This window comes from Panicum virgatum, chromosome 9N (genome assembly GCF_016808335.1).
Source record: "Panicum virgatum strain AP13 chromosome 9N, P.virgatum_v5, whole genome shotgun sequence".
NCBI classification, from domain to species: domain Eukaryota; kingdom Viridiplantae; phylum Streptophyta; class Magnoliopsida; order Poales; family Poaceae; genus Panicum; species Panicum virgatum.
Window position 1 is genome coordinate 54,606,623 of NC_053153.1, and position 24,529 is coordinate 54,631,151.

Sequence of the window (24,529 nt, forward strand, 5' to 3'; positions counted from 1 at the left end):
CCTAGAACTTAATTGCACAATAATTATATAACAATTATTGAATACTGAAATTAAGGGTTATGCACCGGGGCTTGCCTTGCAGGTCAACAGGGTTAGTGGTTTCTCCAGGAGCTTGATTAACGACTTCTCCTGGCTGCGGTTCTCCTGCGAAAGGCTTCTGGACCGGCTCGGCAATCAGCTCGTAGACGACTTCGGTTTCTGCGTCTACACGAATAAAATATGCCATGCACGAAACTCATGAAATGATGCAACGCAATACAATGCAAAACTCACAAAAGGCTGCATGGACAAAAATTTACCAACAGCCGCTACAACTAGGGTTTAACGGGATGGTGGAAAGCGGCGACAGGGTTTGGTTCTAAGTTTCTTTTTAGCCTGAAGTGTCTCCATCAAAGAAGACGAGAGGGTGCATTGATCAGATCCAGTTCAACTTTAGGTCCGGAAGGAGGTGCTCTCGGTCTCAATTACCATTAAACAAGTGCAATCAAAACCATCTATCAAAAGTGATGAAACTACCCATTTCATGGTTCTATCAAATAGAGCATGAAATTACAAAGCTAAAGCAACTAGTTTTGCCTTTAAAGCATTTTTCTACGAATTCCTACAAATATTGGAAGATTTCAGCCAAAATCAACAAAAGAAATAAATCTACCCTAAAATTTTCTGACCCGCGGGTCCCACTCGCCATAGAAACAGAGAGAGAGAGGGGAGGGGGGCGCTCTCCCCTGCTCTGCTCTGCCGCTTGCCCGGCCACGCCCGCCGGCGGTGCGCCGAGCGCGCGCGGCGGCGGCTTGGGCCGGCCGGCCAGCGGGGCGGCGCGAGCGGGCCCACGCCCAGGGGACAGTGCGGGCGCGGCCGAGCAGAGGCAAACGCGGGGGCGGCCCAGGACGCACGCGGGCGGCGACGGCAAGGCAGGGCGACGGCGGCGGCTGCGCAGGGGCGCGCGCGGCGTTCCTCGCAGGCGGCGAGGCCGGTCGGCGGCGGGCGGAGCAGCGCCATGGCCAGGGGAGCCCGGCGGCCTAGGGGCGCGCGGCAGCGCCTTGCGGCCCCGCGCAGGGCAGCTCCACGGCGGCGCGCACGGCGGCGCAGAGCGCCCGCGGCGGCGCGGCGGTGAGCCGGCGACGGTGGCGGCGATTTCCGCGGGGGAAAAGGTCAGTGAGGAGGAGGAGTTCACGAGGATTCTCACCGCGCACTCGAATCGAGCTGAGGAGGGCCGGGAGAGGGAGTTCGACGGGAGGGGCGAAGCTTCGGGCGGCAACAATGGCGGCCGCGGTGGTCTGGACGCCAATTCCGGCCGGGGAGCGGCTCAATCGAGCTCGAGAAGGGGTGGTGGAGCTTCGGGGCGAGGTAAATCGGCTTGGGGTGTGAGCAATCGAAGCGGAGCAGCGAGGATGGTCGGCACGGCGGCCGGCGATAGCTCTGTTCGAGCTCGTCTCAACCCACGCGCGTGAGGAAGGAGAAGGAGAGGAAAAACGGACACGGCTCCTGGGGAGATAAGGACGACGCGCGAGCACGACAGGCGAGGTTCGCCGACGTCCGACGCGTGGCGTCGCCGGTGCTGTTGCCGTCGGCGCGCGCATACGGCGTCGAGAGCACAGTAAACGAGTTGAATTCGTTTGAATGATTTTGAGCAAAGTTTGACCACCCAAAACTCCAAACTTCATATGGGAACATGAAATTTGGCCAAAATAAAAGTTGTAGAGGGATAGAAGGTCTACAACTTTACTTTTGGGTGAAAATTGATTTGGAGCTCGGATCAACGAGAAAAACATCGTCGAACACGGCTAAATCAATTCTTACCGCGCGATCTCGAGGAACGCTAATGATGAACTTAAGTCCGTAATTAGCGAGTTAACCCGCAATTAACACCTTGATTAACACAGGGGTGTTACACCGGACGCCTATCTAGCAACAAAGGAAAATTGCCCGGGCAACCTTAAAGTCCGGAGACGGCTAAGGCAATTCAAACTCGCTCGGGAAAGGAGACCGAAGAACCCAAACATGCAGCGGGAGCAAGGAAGCCTAAGCCAAGAGTTGAAGTGGAGACCATCATCAAGGAGAAGGCACCTACTCCTATGCTAGAGATAGTCACCGAAGAACCGGAGTTTGAGCTAGATGATATAGTGTAGCGCATCTAGGCCGATAGATGCTAATGGTAAGTTTCGGTGATTAATGACAACCGTATGCGACTAACGTGTGTTTTAAAGGAAATCTCTTTGACTGGATTAGTCTCATATGAAATAAGAAAGGTGACCCCTCAATTCGAAACAATCATGCGTACCAAGGACTCAATTTCAAAGATTAAGGACCTTTCTAGTCTCAAGTGTCACAAGGAGATGAAGGACACTTGATTTAGTTAGGTTTTATAGTTTCTAGTTCTTGATCATACTATTAAGAGGGGTTCATGAGTTAGTAGCTTGATCAAAATTGAGTTGGCCTTAGAAATCTTGCACACTCACTCAAAAACAGCAAAATATGGTCAATAGAAGTTAACACAACTCTTGGAAGAAGAAACAATCAAAGTCACATTTGAATCCAAGTCAATTCAGCTGAAAACAAAGAAAAACAGCAGCACCGGTTGAACTGGTGCCCCAGCATCGGAGCATCCGATGAATGGCGGAAGGACCGATGCCCTGTCGGTCTATCTTCTCTGGAAGCAGGCAGGGATCAAGTCAAAAACTCTATAGCACCGGTTGAACCGATAGTCCCAAGAAAAGCACCGATGCATTAGATGTACTTTGTTCCAGAGAGCATGTTTTGGTGGATTTCAACTTCTCTTCAGCACCGGTTGAACCAACGCTTCAGAATCAAAGCACCGGTGCATTGGATGTACTTTGTTCCAGAACGCTTGTTTGAGTTGATCAGTGAACCTCTTCAGCACCGGTTGAACCGATGCCCCTACGGAGCATGCACCGGTGCAATGACACAAGCGTGGATACTGTGTCAGAACTCCAACGGCTACTTATTGGACACAGAGAGACCGGTTGAACCGATGCTTATACTTTCTATCCCGTCGGTTCTTCCGGTGGTCACGGTTTTTCTGCAGAAAACTTCCAACGGCTATGTGACCTCCTCCACTCTATATAAGGGTACCCCCTGGCTCATTTCAATTGCCTTTGACACCTTGAAAACCTGAGGCCACCCTTGAGAAGAAGAGAAAGAGCTTTGAGCAAAAGAGAGAAGATCTAGTGCTTTGTTTGTGCTTCAACCTTGAAGATTTCATCCTTTGCAAGTGTAGCAAGTGTGCTTGAGCTAGGGCCAACTGAGTGTAGGTCAAGTGAAGGCTTAGGAGCTTGTTACTCTTGGTGTTTGGCAGCACCTAGACGATCTTGGTGATAGAAGTGCTTCTCACGGAGCTTGCCAAGGATTGTGGGAGCCCGGAGAAGAAGATTGTACGTGGCTTGAGCTCCACCACGCCGGGATGGTGAACGGAGACTCTTAGTGAGCGCCCAAGTCTCGGTGACATAGGAGGTGACAAGACTCTTAGTGAGTGTCACAACATGGATTAGGGGTGTGTGCCAACACATCGACACCACGGGAAAAAATCCAGTTGTCTCTTGCACTCTCTTTAATTTCAAGCACTTACTTTCATGCATTCTTTCATGTGCTTGACCTTAGAGATCATAGCTTAGCTCTACCTTGCTTAGTTTCATATCTTTGTTAGCTTGTGTAGTTTGCTTTCTTTAGCCGGTTGGTGAATTGAGCCTTACTAGCATTGCATAGGTTAAGGTTGTTTTATCTATCTTAGAATTTTGAAAAAGGCCCAATTCACCCCCCCCTCTTGGTCCATCGATCCTTACATATAGCCACCAAGATTCTACCGCCAAGGCCACGATACCGCAAAGGTAAACATGAAGATGAGCAATTCAATAAATTTGTTGACATGGTACGCAGGTTGAGCATCAATATGCCGCTCTTGGACGCTCTACAAGTTCCGACGTATTCTCGCTACTTCAAAGACATCATGGGAAACAAGCGCGAGATACCGCCAAGCACTGTCATGCTAACCGAGGAATGTAGCGCGGCAATCGCTAATGAAGCTCCTGAAAAGAAGAGGGACCCCGGATGTCCTACCATCCCATGTTCCATTGGATCTCTTATGTTCGAAAGAGCACTTTGTGATCTCGGTGCAAGTGTGAGCGTCATGCCCAAGAATGTGTTCGAGAAGCTACGCTTACCGGAGCCAGAACCCACCGCCATGTGCCTAGAGTTAGCGGATAATTCCGTTCGTTATCCTTTGGGAATCGCCGAAGACGTGCCCGTGAAGATTGGAGAACACTTAGTCCCCGTTGACTTTGTGATTCTCGATATGGGAGAAGGGAGCAAGGCGCCTCTCATACTTGGGAGGCATTTCCTCAAGACCGCAAGGGCAAACATCGACGTTGGCAAGGGGGAGATAAAGTTCGACATCAATGGCACCACAAGCGAATTCAAGTTTCGTCCACGTCTCGAGGTATGCAATATGATCAATGTCAAATATGTTCCGCCTCACCGCCGTGTCACAAAGGAGAAGCCAAAGAAAGAAGAGGAGCCGAACAAGAAGGAAGCGAAGAAGGAGATAGAAGTCGTCGCGTCCATCGCGACAAAGAAGATCGTTGCACTCGTCAAGAAGAAAGCTAAAAGCCCGCCTGTGAAGACCAAAAAGACGACTAACGTAGAAGACAAACCCGCACCAAGGATTGTTCGGAAGTGGGTACCCAAGACTGCAGCGCCATCACCGAGCATTGGTCCGAAGTGAAGAAGAAGAAAGTCTAGCTATAGACTATAAACGAAGCGCTTTGCGGGAGGCAACCCGTTCGTCGAGTCAAGAATAAAGCGGCCGGGAGTTCAACCCGTTCGTCGATTCAAGAATAAGCTACCGGGAGGACAACCCGCGAAAGGTTTAGGTAAGTGAGTCGAGAATTTTGCTACGCAAGAACATGATACACTTTTGAACAATTGGTCGTTCGGTCGAACAATTCGATTTGGATTTTATTCGCTCGGTCATTCCGATGTTATCTCTTATTCTAAACCAATGACATGAGCCATCCTATGATTTATTCGCCTCTTCTTGAGAAAGCCACATACAAAATTCCATACTATTTTTGGCGACCGTCCTCTCCATGACGGCCAGACCAAGTTGAGATAAAACACACGAATAGAGCCGCGCTATGTTTATATCATTTGAATTCTTGATGCGTAGGTTCGCACAAGCATATAAGAGAATTTTCAGTTTCATCACCATAGGATTAGAATTTTCCTAACCTTAATTATTCTCTTTTTCAAAATTTTCTCCCTCATTTTGGCAAAAATTAGAACCTAAACCCAAGACCCACGGTTGAATTCGAGATTGTTCGCTATCAATTCATGAAAGTGAACGGTTCCGGTGCAACCAAAATTAATGTAGTCGGGAAATATTTTTCGACTTATAAATGTAAAGATGTTTCAATTCCCCTCTAATTATTCATTTAAACTCATTGCATGCTTTGAGTTAATTCTGAAATTTCGAAGTTAGAGGAGGATTAAACATCTAAGCATGATTTGGAAAGGGTTTATGTGCTTGATTAACATCCATTGATCAAAGTGAGTTCACGGGAAAGAGTAGTGCTCTCTACCTACCACCACATGCAAATAATTCAAAGGAGGGAGCAGCCATGCATGGAAGGACATATGATTTTTAGCAAAGATGGCACCATGTGATGCATGATTAAGCATGGGACAAGGTGAATGACACAAAGTGGAGAAATAATGTTGCAAGTGGACATCAAAAGCAAAGAAGGAGTGGTTCACAGGATTTGGACGGTGCAAAGCATGCAAGATGTACTGGACAGAAGGGAATAATTGCACCAGGAAGCCACCAGAGAAAATTGAAGTGGAGAGGAGCCAGGAATCCCCTAGGCCGGCCGGCCCCAAGGCCCTAGCCCGGCCAGCCTGGCCCCTATTTAACCCCTCTGGTGCTCCCCTTTGGCAGGTATACTCCTCACTCAGTTCTTTGCTTATGTTCTTCAAGTTTTTCGCCCAGAAACATCAGTTAGAGCCCTGAAAAATTCGTCCACCAAAATCTACTCCAAAAATCTCAGAAAATTCACCACAATTCCTAGTTTGTTCCACTCTTCGATATATTGTTCTCTTGCCGGCAAGAAACCCCCGGTGTGTTTGTTTTTGAGTGTGTGCAGCAAGGAGTCACCATGAGTGGCCTCATGAAGTTCATCGCCGGGAGGAGAAGGACGCGTTCATCAACATCCGACGCATCGGCAAGTTCTTCGCGGAGGCACTCGGTCTCCGAGTCTCCGTGGAGCTTGGAGGAAGACAACCCCGCACCGAGGAGCGACATGCTGCTCCTTGGTGGGATGAGAGACCCGAGAAGCTCCTCCATGAGATTCACCGAAGGGATGCCACCTCCTCCACGGCGTTCTACAAGGTCATCCGCACCACCATCATACAAGCCCAAGAATTCAGAATATGGGTTTATTATCTTGTCGAAGGAAGAAGAAGAAAGGCTCAAGTTCATGAAGGGAAGACTACGAGCAAATTATGATTTTGATGATGAAGCATTGGTGAAGCTAGGATTTCATCATGACATCTATGAGCTTTTGGAGAACATCGGTTGTAAGTTATTTTCCGACGGTGTCACGGTTGATATGCAAGAATAAGTGGCTCTTGAGATGTTCATGACAATAGAAAAATCAACAGAAGTGGTGGATGATGAAGAAGTTCCATGTCTGAAATTTAGGCTCAAGAATGAAGAGAAAGTAATCACCTATGGAGAAATAGGAAGCTTGCTCGGATTCAAAAGTAATGCATATGAAATGGTGCAAGTTGAAGATGGAGAGCTTGATGAATTTTGGAGAAAGATAGCAAAAGATGTCAACCGCCAAAGGAAAAATATAAGTAATGTGACCCTCCAAATATTCCACTCTTGGTTGAGCAAGAGAATTCACGGGAGGATGAGAGAATCGAAGGTCACCGACCAAGAATTAAATTGGATGTATGCTGCATTGGTGAATAAGCAAGTAATTAATCCCACCTACATCATGGTTGAAAGGTGGCTTTGTGAAGCATCATCCGGCACGGGAGAAGTTGGTTCGGGATGTTATCTCACAATGATAGCCCGAGCCATGAATCCAAGGTTATGAGTGATCCAAAAATTTTATGTCCCGGGAAGAGATATTGGGATTGATCATTTGAGGCAAGGTCATTATATCGGAGGGGATGAAAAGAAAGGATTCACTATTTCTGAGATGGATATTTCCCTCCCCGATCAAAGGCTGAAATTATTTGCAAGAGGGAGGACTGATTGGCGAGTTGAAAATATTGGAAAAAAGGTGAAGAAATCAAAAAGAGGAAGGTTAATTGAAGGGACATCGGCATCGGCACAACAAGAAGACTTGGAAGTAAACCTTCCACCGCCAAGTTCCGCTTATTGGAGGAATAAATTTCAAGGTGCATCAAGTGGACAAGGATACCCGCAAGGATGGACGAGTCAATGGGAAGAAAGCCAAGAACAAGCATGGGGGCACGCTGCGGCGGCACCCCCACCATTTAGCAACTACGGCTACCCACCCTCGTCATATCAAGGAGAGATGCCCGACCCGTCATTTGGAGCACAATATTTTGACCTCCCTCAACCGGAACAAGGAATGAGAATCATGGGTGCCTAAGCAAGAAGAAACATGGAAGATATAGACGCCATCCGGAGGCACACAACCCAACTAGAAGATGGAACCGCGGGAATTGCATATCAAATGGGACTTCTAGTCCTGGCGCCACCGGAACAATTTAATGGAGGAGCATTTCAGCAGTATTATGACCAAGGATACAACGCAAGAGCCAATCAAGGAGATTGATCGACGGCAAGATCATGAATAAAATGCTCGCACGTGTGGTTTGGATTTTTCTATTTCTTTTCATTTATTTTCATCATGTGTGCAAGCTTGTGTGTGCGTAGCAATTTTCTGTTTTTATTTTTCAGCATGTGTGCAAATTGTTTTATTTTGTTTTCATCACCATGATAAAATAAATGCATCACCCACGCTTTAATGTTATGGTTAGTAATTATGATAGAAAGTTTGTGCCATGATAAAATATGATGATCATTGCCGCTTTGTCTAATTTCTTGTGCTTGGTTTATGTATGATTAAACTAATGCTCTCTCTAACATGATCTAAAAATTAATTAAATACAGCCTAATTCAATTGTGGAGGTTATGATAAATTAAGACCCATATCTTTTATTCTTGCTCTCTTACTTAAGCTTGTCAAGGAAAATTTAATTTGGATTTAATTCTGAGCTAACCTTGTCAATGATACCTTTTGCAATTGCTCTACCCTTCTACAAGCCTAAATGATATATCATAACAAACCATAGAGCAAGAATTATTTTCAGGTGAATTAATTCAGGATTTATCTTCTTTGGTACGAGACTAAGAAGCTGACCATTCCGTATTTTTGCGTACCTCTCTTTTGCTAGCCATTCTATCCATGCATTGTGAGTTTCTATACCGGGAACATCGCAAACCTCGCTGGATATCCACCCCTAACCAAAAACATCTTTTTGTGAAACACCTCCTTGACCACAACCTATATATTGAGTATATATTTATTTCGATGGCAAAACAGTGGAATCAAGAGCAAAATTCAGTAAAACATAAGCTTGGGAAGCATCAAAGAGTTCGCAGACGAAAAATCCGAAGAAGTGGAGGCCTATAGGCAGTAGGCCGGCCGGCTGAACACCCCTAGGCTGGCCGGCCTGCCCCTTTTCCTCCTCTGTTGGCTTCAATCTTTCACGAGGAGATGCTCCATTGAATTCCAAAGTTGAGTCCAGAGAATTGATAAAGGTTTTGTGCACTCACTCCATCAAGTTATCATCACTTCATTGCTTGAGGACAAGCAAACGTTCAAGCATGGGGGGAGGTGGAGTAAGTGTTGCCAATGGTTCTGAGGAGCAAAAAGAAAGAAAGAAAAAAAAGAGGAAGAGAGAAAAGAAAAAAAATGAATGATGATGAAAAGCTCCTCGGTTCCTTTAGCTTCATTAAACTCCAGGTACTTTGAAGATTATTCTATACTCAATTATTCCAACCATGTGCAATCCGATAACAAGGACTTCAGTCGTGCCTTGGGATCAACCGTTGCCATTTGCACATGTCCACCATCTAAAGTGCGTGTTCCATTCTCTCCCTCTCCACAAAGAAATTATTTTCCAATGGTCTTTTTGACGAGTCTCGGTAAATCCATAAGAAGTATTTCTTGTTTTGATAATATCTTGATTATAATATCTTTTGTTAGGACTAATCTTTCCAGAGCTCCAGATAAAGCCTCACACATACATATGAGAGAAAGAAAGGAGAGAGTTCTAGCAAGATTGAGAGACAAGATGAGCTGAGAGTTTCCATGAGCAAATTGCAATGATGTTTGAATTATTGATCTTGGTTTAGCATTACTTATGGAACTTACTTTCTTAATTCTGAGACTTGTTTAATTTTGAGAGCATGTGCTTGATAATTGTAGGGAAGCATTTAACTTGTATCTACCTTCCACATTGGAAAAGCTGGTTATAACTTGAACTATTAATTGCAAAATATTTTTTGGGAGCATTGTGTTTTCTCGTGTATGATCAAGTGCAGGGGTTGGACACTGAAAGACAGCGCTGATTTTTATCAAAGACTTACTCGAGGACGAGCAAGGTTTAAGCATAGGGGAATGTTGGCGCTCCTTAAGTATCCATTTTATCCCCTGTTTAACTTTGATAATGGCATGAATTTAATATCAGAATCACTAACCATCTTAACCTCGGCCCAATTATTGGTCATTTTCGCGTTTGCACATATATTTTGGAGGTACTTCATTTTTGCAGGTTTTTGACCAATTTTGGAGCATGAAATGGCGAGGCCCACGATCACGCGATGACATGAAGAAAGACGAAGGCCAAAGCCCGAACAAAGGATCGAAGGCCATGATGATTAGAGGCCCGTTCATGCACATCCACCCTCCAATGAAGCCCAAAAGACAAAGCCCATAAGATAAGATCAAGATACTTCGGGGCTAAGCAAAGTAAAGAGATATTTAAGGAAGGATTTTCCATCATATCCTTCTCCTCGAAGAAATCTCGAAGATAACGACGTCTAATGGGGTGCAATCGTGAAAGACAAAAACTCTAGAAGATTCCAGGAGACTTGGGGAAAAAGATGAACACGAGCCGGCGAAGGAAAGTGCCAGGCCGGCCGACCTAGGCTCATTGGGCTGGCTGGCCCAGCCCTTTTTTAGGTCGGTTCGACCTCCCCTTTGACCGAGGGTTCCCTGAGGCTATTTAAAGACCCCTCCCCAAGGTTCACGCAGAGATCAATTCGGGAGACGACGCCAAGGAGCAGAGAAGATATAGGGATACCTCTCGGAGAGCCGAGGGTCGTGCTAGTTGTCTAGGGTTCGCCCTAGTCGACGTGGGAACCTTGCAAGGAAGACCAAGTCGGAGTTCTGGAGCTAGGATCATCAAGATCAAGGTAGGGCCCCGGTTGTGATCTTGTGATGTACAATCATTCATGGTGAAGTTATTTGTGATTCCGAATGTTTAGCGACCATGTTCTCTCTTTCGATTTTGTTCTTTTCTTTGGGTTTGCTTCATCCTAGATCTATTATCGAGATAGATTGCTTAGCATGATCTTGTAGTCATGGTGGCTAGAGGTTCATGACGGAACTACCAAAGGGGGTTCGACTTGCTTCAAGGTATTTCGTTCAAAAGGGGGGGCGTCGTGATAGGCCGTCTCCACAGAGTAGGCGGAGTATCGAGGGATCGGATTGGAGATTTTGGGTTTAAAGAGGCTTTTCATTGAGATTCACATCTACCTTACTTCACTTCATCTAGCTAGAATTACAACATATGCATGATCTAGGTGATCTAGATTGGTTATCTCTAACTTTCTCTTGCTACCTTCGGTATTTGTCGCGTTTTTAGTAGATTAGATTCGTTTTCACCATCTCACACAAAGGAATTTCTATGCTAGTAGATTGTTTCTTGTCTCTTTGGTTCCGTGGATTGATAAACCTTGGGGGAATATTCTAAGGGAAAAGCTACACGAAACCGTGCGCTTGCAGTATATAAATCGGGGGCGCTAAGGCGCGTCAACAGGCCATCTGTCTGAGGATGATAGGCTGAACTGCGGATCAGTTGTGTACCAAGAGCGGCATGAAAATGATCCCAAAACCAGGCTATAAATTGAGTACCCCAGTCCGAAATGATTGTCTTTGGAATTCCATGGAGACTCAAAATAAGGTCCATATATAATTGTGCATATTGTTTTGCCGTATGTGTTGTCTTTACCGGCAAAAAATGAGCTGACTTGGTAAGGCGATCCACAATAACCCATATGGAATCATGTCCCTTGGAAGTTTTGGGTAAGCCCACAATGAAATCCATACTGATGTCTTCCTACTTCTAGGATGGAATACTTAAGGGCTGTAAAGGGCCGGCTGATCTCAAATGGCTCACTTTAACCCTCTGGCAGGTGTCACACTCGGATACATATTTAGCAATTTCCTACTTCATCCGTGTCCACCAAAATCGTTGCTTCAAATCTTGATACATCTTGTTACTGCCTGGGTGGATGGAATACCTAGAGAGATGGGCTTCATCAAGAATCTGCTTCCGTAACCCCAAGTCCTTAGGTACCACCAGGCGACTATTAAACCATAACACACCCTCACCATTCTGGTGAAAACATGCAGCCTTAGGATCATTTTCCATAAGCCTCTGCCTAATCTTCTCCATGCCAGCATTATTTTTCTGAGCATCCACAATTTGATCCCGAAGTGTAGGTGTGAGAGTGACGTTGGCTAGGGTGCCTTCAGACACAATGACCAGATTTAATTTTTCCATCTCCTGACATAAAGTCGTATGCACCACTGTGGCGGAAATGCAACTGCAACTGGCCTTGTGGCTCAATGCATCGGCTACAACGTTAGCCTTGCCCGGGTGATAATGAATTTCCAGATCATAATCCTTAATTAGCTCCAACCACCTTCTCTGGCGCAGATTCAACTCGCTCTGGGTAAAAATATACTTGAGACTCTTGTGGTTTGAGTATATATGAACAGGATTGCCCAGAAGATAATGGCGCCAGATTTTTAATGCATGCACGACTGCTGCCAGCTCCAGATCATGAGTAGCATAATTTTCTTCATGCCGTCTGAGGGCTCGGGAGGCATGGGCAATCACCCGCTGATCCTGCATAAGGACGCAGCCTAGGCCTATACCTGATGCATCACAACAAGTATTAACGGCCGAATAATATCCAGCGAAGACAAACAGGGATGAGAATGTAGCCAAGATCCGTACCTGATGCATCACAATACACATCAAAAGGCCGAGTAATATCTGGCTGAGCGAGGACAGGGGCAGACGTCAGAAGCTCTCTCAAAGTCTGAAAGGCCTGCTCACATTTGTCATCCCAACTAAATCTCACCCCTTTCTTGAGTAACTCAGTCATGCGCCTAGCAATTTTTGAGAACTCCGGTACAAACCGGCGATAATAGCCTGCTAGCCCAAGGAAACTCCGGATCTCTAAAACAGACTCTGGAGTCTTCCAATTCAGGACATCCTGAATCTTGCTAGGATCAACAGAAATCCCCTTGTCGGAGATGATGTGGCCCAAGAACTGGACTTCCTTGAGCCAGAAATCACATTTCCTAAATTTGGCATACAGCTTGTGCTCCCGCAGGCGCTGAAGCACAATGCGGAGATGCTCTGTATGCTCTTCCTCATTCTTGGAAAATATCAGAATGTCGTCAATGAAAATCACGACGAACTTATCTAGCTCAGGCATGAATACCGAGTTCATGAGATACATAAAATGAGCAGGGGCATTGGTTAGCCCGAAAGACATGACCAGATATTCATAAAGCCCGTATCTGGTGGAGAAAGCTGTCTTGGAAAAATCTTCAACTCTGATCTTTATCTGATAATAACCCGAGCGGAGATCAATTTTTGAGAATACCCGGGCCCCGAATAGCTAATCAAACAGGATGTCAATCCGGGGAAGTGGGTATTTATTCTTGATTGTGATGGCATTCAAAAGTCTATAATCCACACACAACCTGAGGCTTTCATCTTTCTTTTTCACAAAGAGTGTAGGACAGCCCCAAGGTGACGTGCTAGGATGGATATAGCCTTTTTCAAGCAGTTCTTGTAATTGTTTGTTTAACTCCGCCAACTCATTGGGTGGCATCCGATAAGGTCTTCGGGAAATTGGTGCCATTCCCGGTTGCAACTCAATGGCAAACTCCACATCACGATTAGGTGGCATTCCAGGCAAATCCTCTGGGAAGACGTCCGGATATTCTCATACCACGGGTATATCTGATAGCTTCTTGTCCTCGGCGTGGTTCACCGTATGGACCAACGGGGTGGAGCTCGCGAGAGACAAAGTCATCAAACCATGGACAGGAGAATTAATGTGCACAGATGAAGAAACAGTGTCAAGAATAGCTCCGTGAACTCCCATCCAATTCATGCCGAGAATAATATCCATCTTCTGGGTTGGCAACACTATAAGCTGGGTGGCAAAAAATTTCCCCTGTAACTGCAAGGGAACTTGTCTAACGAATTGATTAGTAATCAAGTGCCCCCCTGGTGAGTGAATATTATATGGCCTGGATATGCTCTCCACTTCTAACCCTAGCCTGCTTATACATTCTTTGCTAATAAATGTGTGAGATGCCCCAGAATCAAATAGCACAGTAACGGGGTGTCGGTTAATAGAGAACGTACCCGACATCACTGGTGCTCCCTCAGGGATGGCCTCGAAGGTGGTATAGTGCACTTGTCCTGGTTTGAAATGAGCCACTTGCTGCTTCTGACTCTGCTGGCCGGACTGCTGGCCCTGCTTCGGTGGCATCGGACAGTTGCGTGCGAAATGTCCAGGCTGGCCACAGTTGTAGCACGGGAATAAATTGGGGCGCATCCCCGACTGCTGCACCCATACTTTCTGCTCACCCTGCTGAGGAACAGGAGGTCTGGCTATCCCCTGTGACGATGTGTACTGAGGGGGCTTGTATCCCCACTGCTGCTATGGCTGGTGCTGAAAAGGGGCTCTCTGTGGGCCCGACTGTACTAGGCGGAACCTCTGAGGAGCGCTGCCAGAAGATCCCACAGCTGGTGCCTTTCTCTTTTTCTCCGCCTTGTGAGCTAGATGGGCGTCCTCCTGAATGCCCCGTTGACTAGCTCACTGAAACTATCGAATCTGACCATTGCCAAGCGATACTGGAGCTTGCTACTGAGCCCCTACCTGAAACAGGCCTGCTTCTTCTCATCAGTGTCCACATGGTACCCGGCATACTGTGATAGAGTGTTGAAGGCCTGGAATATTGTAGCACACTGTTATTGCCCTGCTTCAGGGCCAAGAACTCTGTGAGCTTCATTCTAATCACCCCCGCTGGAATGTGATGTGCCCTGAAGGCTTCCTTGAACTATGCCCAAGTGAACCGGGTGTCCGCGGGGAACATTGCCACATGATTGTCCCACCATGTGCGTGAGGGACCCCGGAGCTGCTGAGCTGCAAACCCTGCCTTGTCGTTGTCATTGTAGGGGTGCAGGGTGAACTTGGACTCACTAGTCCGAAGCCAGCTGTCCGCCTCCAATGGTTCATCCGCCTTATGGAAGAGTGGTGGCTGAGTAGCCAGAAACTCCGGATATCCAGGAGCTGGGGCTGGGGATGATGTTCGTGCCGCTGTGCCCTGCCCTGCGCCACAATCTCCCGGAGGAATGCCGTCTGCTCATCGCGTCTGGTGAGCATGGCCGCAATGGCTTGGGCCAAATCAGGAGGGTTCGGTGGTTCGCCCATTCTGCATTCAGCCATGGTTGAGTCAGTCCCAAAAATTTTTTTTACAAAACAATCAACCCTGGAAGAATGCAGAAAACGTAAATTAAATCAAAAGCCGGAATTCTTTTTGCAACTAAATCCGGACTATCCGGATTCTCACCCGGAATATCCGGATATCCCCACCCGGACTATCCGGACCTATGTCAAGAGTCTCTGGATACACTCGTAGTGTTTCAGTTCGTCCCCACCCTCAAAATGCAAGAATCTTTTTAAATCAATGAATGACATGATGCACAATGCATGACCGTCCTACGGTGACCTCTCATCTCCATCCCAATAATCTAGCTGCGACTCTAACATTAACTATACATGGCAATTTCAATTAACCCCCGCCCACGCTACTAAATAACCTTTGTCTTAAGCTGAAATTTGTTTTTAAATCGTAAAAACCTCCAAATTAGTCATGCTCATACCACCCCCAGTGCGTTTCGCCTCTGATACCAGCTGTGACAGAACCGCCAAATTAAAACTCTAATTAAGCGTAATGGCCGTCATTTGAACACATCGGGCACATTAGCTTAACGGCTTAATTTGGCGATCCTTTCTCAACCCACGGCCCGATCGAAACAACACCGGTAATCCCGCGCGAAGATGGGCGCAGATGGTACAAGCACGACTCATTACTTGAAAATACAAAAGTGATCACGACACGAAATATTTAGTGTTACAAACCGAGTTCAAATACATAAATAATTTACAAGATTAACACTTACATAGACATGACTGAAGTCGAAAACAAAGATTCTACAACTACTCTAGTTTACATCAGTTCTGATCCACCCCGACCGGTCGGACCGGTCCACCCAACCGCCCGAACCGGTCAGCACCACGCTGCCAACTCCACCGGTCAGACCGGTCTACGCAAAACAGAAGGGCTGCACACTCAGCCCACAAGTGTACAACTCGACAGCGCCCTAACCTAAGGGTCCCGCTCCTCGACCTGCCACCCCTCTGCATCCCGGCGGATGAACTTGACACAACAGGGGCAGAAGTCGACGTCTGGGTGTCCTGTAATAATAAATATGGCAACAAACCCTGAGTATTCTAATACTCAGCAAGGCTTACCTGACCAGTGGGTATAACTTAGCCCACATAACTAGACATGCAAGGCTTTTGGCTGGTGGTTATTTTTGCAGAAAGAGCGACTAAAGTAGTTTCCTTACTTTCATTATTTTAGCTCCAGATTCTATATAAATGAACTCTCATCTAATATTTGCATAGACCCACTATAACAATCATGGTGGTGCAAGCAAAAATAATTCAATGTACTCAATATTTTATATAAATATACATAACTCACATTCTAACATTTTGCTACCATGCACCAAAGAGATCAAGGCCCTCATAACCGCGAGACATGGCGAATCGATCCGATTTAACCTTGCAAGGTGGACCTAACCAACACGGCACGCATTTGCCCCGTCGGACTATACATGCCAATCATTCCCCTCCCTGCCTCGAACTACAGAACCGCCCTGTGACCCAGCTAGGTGCACTATACCCGAGAATGGTTCAGTAGATATGCCAGTGATGACATCCTTACGATGCAAACAGCACAGTGGTCCGAGTGAGACGAACCGTTGTTTCATCTGTAGAAGTCCTACCCACTTCGCTCGAAGATGCCCTCAAGCCACACAGCAAAAATCAGGACCAAGGTTCTAGCCAAACAACTAAAAGCATGCGCAAAAGAATGCGGGATTGGCGCAAGAAACAGGCTGATCAAGTCGAACAAGGAAGGATCAATTTCACCACTCTTGAAGAAATTCATGATGGTACCCGTCATACCTTCCCTATTTCCAACTCACCTGGCTCTCTAGTTAGCATATCAAGGATGAGCAATGTGTTGATTTGATTTCTAAATTCAGGTCAATAGAAATATAAAGAACTTGCATAACTTTCTTGGTCAATACACTGCATTGCAACATGTGCAACGCATGCCCACGCACATACTCAGCACACTTGTGTGTACCACATTAAGTGCATAAACCATGTGTACCATCACACCATGAACCGCACATCCACTAGCTTACCTTAGGACAAATGCACCAATCCATGTGCATATTTCTTAGGAGTATGGGTCGTTGTATCCGTATATTACATCGACACAAACTTATCTCCCATGGGTGCTTTAACTCATTTAACCACATATCTGCATTGCCACATTACACCTCTCTCAAATCAAGTACCAACTCAATCGAATAAAATCCACCTTGCACAAGAATGTCTTGAGAAAAGTTTGCTTCTGCCGAAGAATAAGATCTCCATACTAGAAAGCTGTCAGATATAAGCGGACCAGCAGGTACAGAAGAGAAACCCAAATTTTTAGACCTGATCAACTACCTCAAAATAAGTTGAGCCTGTGGAACCAAATATAGTAAAACAAATCTCCTTACTGCTGTAAAATTTTGAGAAATTTTGGAGAAGTGTAACCCACAAAATTCAGTCTTTTGGTAAACCCCTATAATTCTATCAACTTGTAGCAGTCTGGCCACATGAATTTTTCTACACACTTAAAAGCTTTTTATGAGAAAACGTTCAACATGAATGTTGTAGATAACTGAGTCTAGAAGCTACTGAAAATTTTTTAGAATTTTGTTTCAAGTGGTTTGGTACTTACAGTCAAAATACTAGCCCTCTGTTCAGTCTGAAATCTGGGTCAACCTTCCTGCAAACACATAAGTATTTGACTATCTTAAGCTCTGTTTCTGAGTTGGAGTTGACTAGAGTAAATGATCACAATTATCTTAGGAACCCCCAGTAAAAATTTGAGAATTTTTCGACCTTGGATTCATCAGTTATGCTAAATGTTATCAGCTACCCAGAATCTGTCCTGCGAAAATCATCAAGTACAAGCTCTCTTAAAGAGTGGAGAAGCTTACTGCGACAAGGATAGAGTTGTATGGTTTGAATCTCCATAGTGGATCAAATGAATCGTGATCTCTGAAAACCAATTCTTGATAGGTCACCTCTTTCCAAAGCTTTCCAATCACATGGGTATTAACGAAGTATATCAAGACCCTAGGCAAATTTCTCGTTAAGTATATCTCATAATGCTATACCGAGACCACTTATAAATACCCGTTACACTCCAACTTTTGCCGATTATGGATTTCATGATTGCTTTGCCAAGCACCTCTCCAAGGCCTGATTCCATATGGATCATTATCGACAACCGACCTTTTCTTCAATTACACACTATTCATACTACCAAGAAGTGTACCGGTATTCCTCTTGATCATATTGTGGTCTACATATCATACCACATACAATTAAATTCAATAATAATGCTCAACTCCTAGCACACTTTTTGGGAAATTCCTTGCAATCTTCTCCTGTCACCAAACTGATCAGAAGTTCAGCTTATCATCCTCGAACCGACGGCCAAACTGAAAAGTGGACCGAATCTTAAAAGACATGCTAATATCTTACATCATTCATTATGACAACCATGAAGACAAATGCCTGTTTTTAGCAGAGTTCTCGCCCAGCTATTAAGCAAGTCTAAAAATAGCACTAATCAAGGCCTTGTATGATCAAAGGCATCAACTCCTTTGAGTTGGTCACAAACCAAAGACCATAACATATTGGACCAGACTTGGTAATCAAGGCAGAGTAAGCAATATGGATAATACAAGCAAATCTTCGAGCCACACACTTTAATCAAAGGAGTTATATGGATAAAAAGAAGAAAATCTTTGAAACTCGAAGTCAGTAATAATGTCTACCTTCTGGTTTCACCAACCAAAGGTACACACACTTGCCACCCTTAGTTTATTCACCTGAATCTCGGGACGAGATTCTTTTTAAGGGGGGTAGGCTGTGACACCTCTGGTGTCAGTTTAACCAAAGCCAGTCAATTAACATAACTTCACACACAAATGAGCTAGGAAAACTTAGATAAGAATCATATGTCTAGTTCTTGCAAACTTGTGTGTAAATGTATGTGTGCATGTGTTTGAGTGCAATGTGTTTGAAAAACAATAATTGGTACCCTTTTAAACTTGACTTGACATGTGTGGTAATAAGGCAATAAAATACACCTTTCATAATGATCGATAGACTTTCTATGCAAATCAAATTCAAACTGGAAAACCATCACATGAAATGATTAACGGAACCATTCTTTGATTCGTGAAGAGCTACTAATTTAAACAAATCAAATAAATAGGATTTCTATTTCTAGTGTTAAGGAAGTTAAAATAACTTCAAACCAATGCAAGGAAGCCTATGAAAATGAATAAGCATATTCACCATGTCATGTTAAACAAAAACCTAGTTGAAGCCTAGGAGTAAAAGTGCCAAAATTCACATGAAATGATAAGTACTTTAAATGGCAGTTTTTGAAATAATTAAATAACTCTCAAACCATTACTCTAATGAAAAAGTGCATAACACGAAAGTTGTAGATCTCGAAAAACTGAGCAAAAGTGGTATTCAACATTTTTTCATTTGAGGCCAAGATGAGGGAGAAAAATTGAAATTTCAGAACTGAGTTTTGGAACTTTGGTCTAATTACGAAATTGCCACTGACAGTTTCTTCCACCTCCGTCTCCCTGCACCACGCCCACGGCGGCGCCGTACGCCGGCGAAGCCACCTGGCCGCCCCACGCGTCGCGCCTCCGCCCAAAACCGCTCCTGCGCCCCTGGGTTTGCCCCAAACCAGCTCTCCTGGCGTTCCCCCGAGCTCGACACGCGCCCCCGTTCCTCTCCTGCTCGCCACGATGTTGCCATGGCCGAGCCACACGCCGCGCCTGGCTGCGCCCTCCCCGGCCGCGCCTACCCCAGTAGACCGCTTTCCAGCTCGCCCAGACCCGCCTCCCCTCCATCGCGCGCCTATAAAAAGGGCCATCGCCCTCCCTGCTCGCGCGCAGGAAGGCCGCCCATGCCATTGCCACCGGCAAGCTCGGCTCACCGTGGAACCACACCCTCCGCCCCTCCTCGGCTCCAATAGAGCCCCTGAACGGGTTCCTCTCACCGCCCTGCACCTCACCGGCCTAGCCCCGCCGCCTTTCCCTCGCCGGAGTGGCGCCACCGCCGCCACCAACCACCGTCGGCCGCCTGCTCCTGTGGAGCCGCCGCCTCGAGTCGCCCCAGCCCCAACCCAAGGTACCCTCAGGTAGCTCTCGAGCTCCTCTACCGTTTCCCCACCCTAGCCCACGTCGCCAGGGCCGGACATCGCCGGAATCCGGTCGCCCTTACCCCTCCCCTGTTCTGTACTTTCGCCAGGGACCTTGTTTGAGAAGAAACAAAACTTCCAGGGGTCAAACTGCAAAATGTGCCTAAACTCAAAACAGCAAACTTCAAAAATGCCTAGAAAATCGTATAAAAATCAGAAAAAAGCAAACTAAAATGTTATGGAATCCTTAGAACAAGAACTACAACTTTTGTTACATTCACATGTTCATATTTTGCTTTTATTTTAATCTGAGAAAAAGAATAAGAAAATCACCTTATATATGTTCATGAAGTTCTACTCAGCAAATGACCTTGATTTTTGGATATGTTATCAATAATGGAATATTAAGATCACAATAAAAATATGACACCCAACCAAAACAGTTATCATGTTGGAACAATCAAGATTCTCTAATCTGTTATTGACTTTCTCGAATTAATACTGGAAAATATGCACATGAACTTGCTCTGGAATTTTTAATGCATGCATGTGCAACTGAAACCCTGTTAATCCCTAAATTTTAGATTTATTAGAGTTCATTTGCTATATACCATGATTTATGCTTGTTTAATCAACTTAATTCTTCATATATAGTTCTTATGCTCAGAAAAATCTATATTTATTTCTGAAGTCTCTTTTTAGCTCTATGTTCCTGTCTAAAAATTTTGAGCTGCAGTTACTGAGTTTTGCTTTGATGAATAATCATGCTTAGCATCTTAGGGCTATATTTACTATTTTTGTTCTGAGTAATCTACAACGTTTCTGATCATGATTTTTGGGTATGATCTTGTTTAGAGTATGTTCTATTTGTAATAAAAAGTTCATATGCAGTACTGGTTAAATGCACCTTGAGAAATTTATGCTAACTCATGATAAGTTAACTGCAAAACTAATTTATCATATTGAGATAAATCTTGAAAACTTTTCTGGAGTATGTTTAGCTCATGAATAGGCTCTGGTAAAAATTTTAGAACCATATACCTAGTACAACTCTCTGGAGAATTAATCTTAGTTAATGGTTTGTTGTTTTTGTTCTTTTTATTACCTCAGCTACATAAGTGAATAAAATCTGGAAAAATTACAATACTGAGTAGATGCTTGGTAGATGCTCCTATAAAATTTGTAGCACCAGAACTCATGTCAAACTTTCTGTGCAAAAAGGTGAAGCAACTAGAGTAATCTACTTACATGCTTTGTTATGGATAATTGCTTTATGATTAGATGCTGAAAACTATACCATAGATCCTAGATTATATGATTTGAGTTACTTTAGTTTTTCATCACTAGCTCATGAGTAAATTGGTTGCTATGAAATAGTGAAAGCATGCTATGTTTTAATGATAAAAATGAAAACCAAACCACACACCTCTTTTATGAAGTAAAGTGAAATTAAGAACTACTCTATAAACGATTGCCCAGAAAATAAAGTTAACTAAGACCACTACAATAAACACATGCTATACTGGTCTACAACTTTATAGTGAAGGAAAGAAATATGTTTATATCATGTTGTAACAATATCATTTCTGCATGCATATAGAAACGGTAAATCTACTCGACGGTGATTACGAGTTGGTGCCCGCGAATACTACCACTCCGGAGAGTGTCTCTCTTATTTGTATTGACTTGAATCAAGACCCGAACCAATGTTCGGAAGAGCCCAAGGCTACTTTTGAACAGTACCCAAGAAGGCAAGCCCCGGTGCATAATCCCATTATTTTACGCCTTATATTCATCTTACTATGTGTATATGTTGTAATAATTTTATTGCGCATTTACGTTTTCTAGGAGTTGATCGAAAACTTTAGATGCATGATCCCTAGGTACCTATGCTTGTTATCCGGATCTTTTTCTCGACTAGTTGCCCCGCTAACTAGGTACGGTAAAAGTCGAGAGGTTTCCTGCCTTTCGCGAGATTATAGGAGTTGACTGACTTTAATTCCTGCTGAAATATCAGGACAACGGGCGGGGTTGTGTAGTTATGATACCCCGCTGGTGTAGTCAAAAATGGTTAAGGTCGTGGTGTGTGGCTCATTTCGTTAAGCGTTTGAAAGTACTAGCCACATGCCGAGAAATATGGTAATCGGTAAGCTGAAGTACCTGATTGGACCGGCGAGTGGAACGACCTTGCACCCTCTTGGTAGAAGTAGGTTTATTTTTGTCCGGACGTACGGGTGCAGAGACGTCGGGCTCTGTAGTCGGGGAGGGTGCCCCGGATCCACAGAATGGAAAGAAAGGGGAAATGTTGTGTGGGTGACTTGATTCCCATACGTGTGGTCTAGGTTCCCCTGGCCAGGTTGAAATCCGATTCAGAATCGTCCGCCTCTCACGGCATGAGATTGCTTAATGTTTTCGGTCACACAGAGTAACAAGTGGAACATGATGATGATAATACTGCTGGTTGATTAAATGGTCGCTCTACCATGTTTGTGTAGAGTTAGATGCAAACTTAGAATGGTTAATCCAACTGGAAGATGGCTAAATAAAATCTGAAAATAAGGATCAACTCTTAGTGGCATTTTTGGCAAAATAAACCCCACCAACCAAAAGGCCTTGCATGTCTAGTTATCGGACTATGTTATATCCGGTGACGGGTCAGTCTTGCTGAGTATTAGTATACTCAGCCTTGTTTGTGGCACTGTTTTTTAGGTACTAACTTTGAAGATCTGTTTGCAAGCCTTACTTGGCTGTGTACTTTGCCTCCGGGTTGGTCGGTTGAGTGGGATGGCCCTTCAGCTGGTGCTGACCTCCCTCCTACTGAGTGACGCTTTCGTACGGGCTTTATCGATACGTCAATTCCTTCCGTTAGATGTTTTATTGCTTCCGCTGAACTATGACACTTGAATAATTTGAGTAGATGGAACTCTGTAGTACTTCGCTACTCTGAACATGGTTGTAATAATTTTCCTTTCCGCTGCAAACTCTGAGATGTATGAAATGTTCTGAGTTGTATCTCTGGGCTCACCTTCGTGTGAGTGTTGTCTGCTGATCCTGGAAGAGCGTGGCTTTTATCGAGGCTTCACTCGAGGAACTACCGGTGAGTGTCAATTTGGGTCAGAGTTGCTTAGCAACAAAGATCAGTGCACCCGGGCCCAGTAGTTTTGGGTGGTTCCGCCACACGCCCCACCTGCATATAGTCAGCCGAGCCCTACGAGAGACCACCAAAAGTAAACATATGCATCCCGATTCCCCACGGCCACTCGACTCGCCCTAAGGGGTGGGTAGAAGTTTTGTACTTTCGAAGCAAAGCAGTACTCGGCTTACTAGTTTCGACTACCTCCTACTCCTGGCATGCGGTTAGTACAATTCAATCTCCGATCAGCACTGTCGACAACGACCGGTCCTTAATCGTCTCAGACGGGGCTAAGGCACCCAGGAACCCTGTCCTGTGGCCATACCTATTCATCATCCCCGCCCGGTCTCACATCTCCATATCCATTTCAATACTCAAGTACTGTAACATAAGTAGACATAACCTATGTCTCGTGAGTAACTGGAAATTACTCGGCTTCTATATATTCTATCTCTCGCGAGTGACAAGAAGTCACTCGACTTCTACCGCGAACTCTTAAACATAGCATTACTATCGTCCTATCATACTAGTATAAACTCAAGGAAACCTATAGATCATGCAACTAGGGTTTCAACCAATATCTATACGTAATGCACGAGTAATATATATATATATATAGATGTCATAATTTAAATTAATAGGTTGTGCTCCGGGGCTTGCCTTGCGTCTGCTGCTCAGCACTAGGGTGAGTTGGGCCTTGGGCCGACTCCCCGCGAATCTCCTCCTGCGGGGCTGCCCCGCGGCTCCTGTGGCTCCGCAACCACCTCGTATACGACCTCCTCCGCCGCGGCTGCTACACGTATGCATATGACATGAGAATGTATGCAATTACGATATGCAACAACAATCTTTGAAATGCCTAAATAGAAACATTATAAATTTACCTAATTCTACACCTAACAGTTCTAATAAAACCTGGAATATCCGGATTCATATCCGGAGTATCTAGACTCCGAAGTTCGGAGTTTCCGGGCCTATACCCGGAGTTTCCCCCGGAGAGTCCCAAACCCGGAGTATCCGGGCTTATACCCGGAGTTTCGCCCGGAGTGTTCAAAACCCGGAGTATCCGGGCTTATACCCGGAGTCTCCGGACCCGACAGCATTTTCGCCCCAAAAACTGGAATCTTGATTTTGACAAAAACCAACCCACCAAAATCAAAACCCTTTTAGATCCTAGTTGAGGGATGCATATAGAGTTGATTGACCAAAAGAAATCACTTAGAACCTCCTAGAAACGTAGATCGGGGCGACACAAGTTTGAATACCTAGGATGAGCTTTTCGTGCGCGAAGAACTTGAAATCCAAGTCACCCTTGGGAGGAGCTCGTGGGGAGGAAGGTTCCCCACCCGATTTGAAGCTTCCTTGGCTTTGAAATCACGTCTAGGACATCATGGAGAGAGAGGGCTCACGAGGGAGAGGGTGAGGGAAGTGA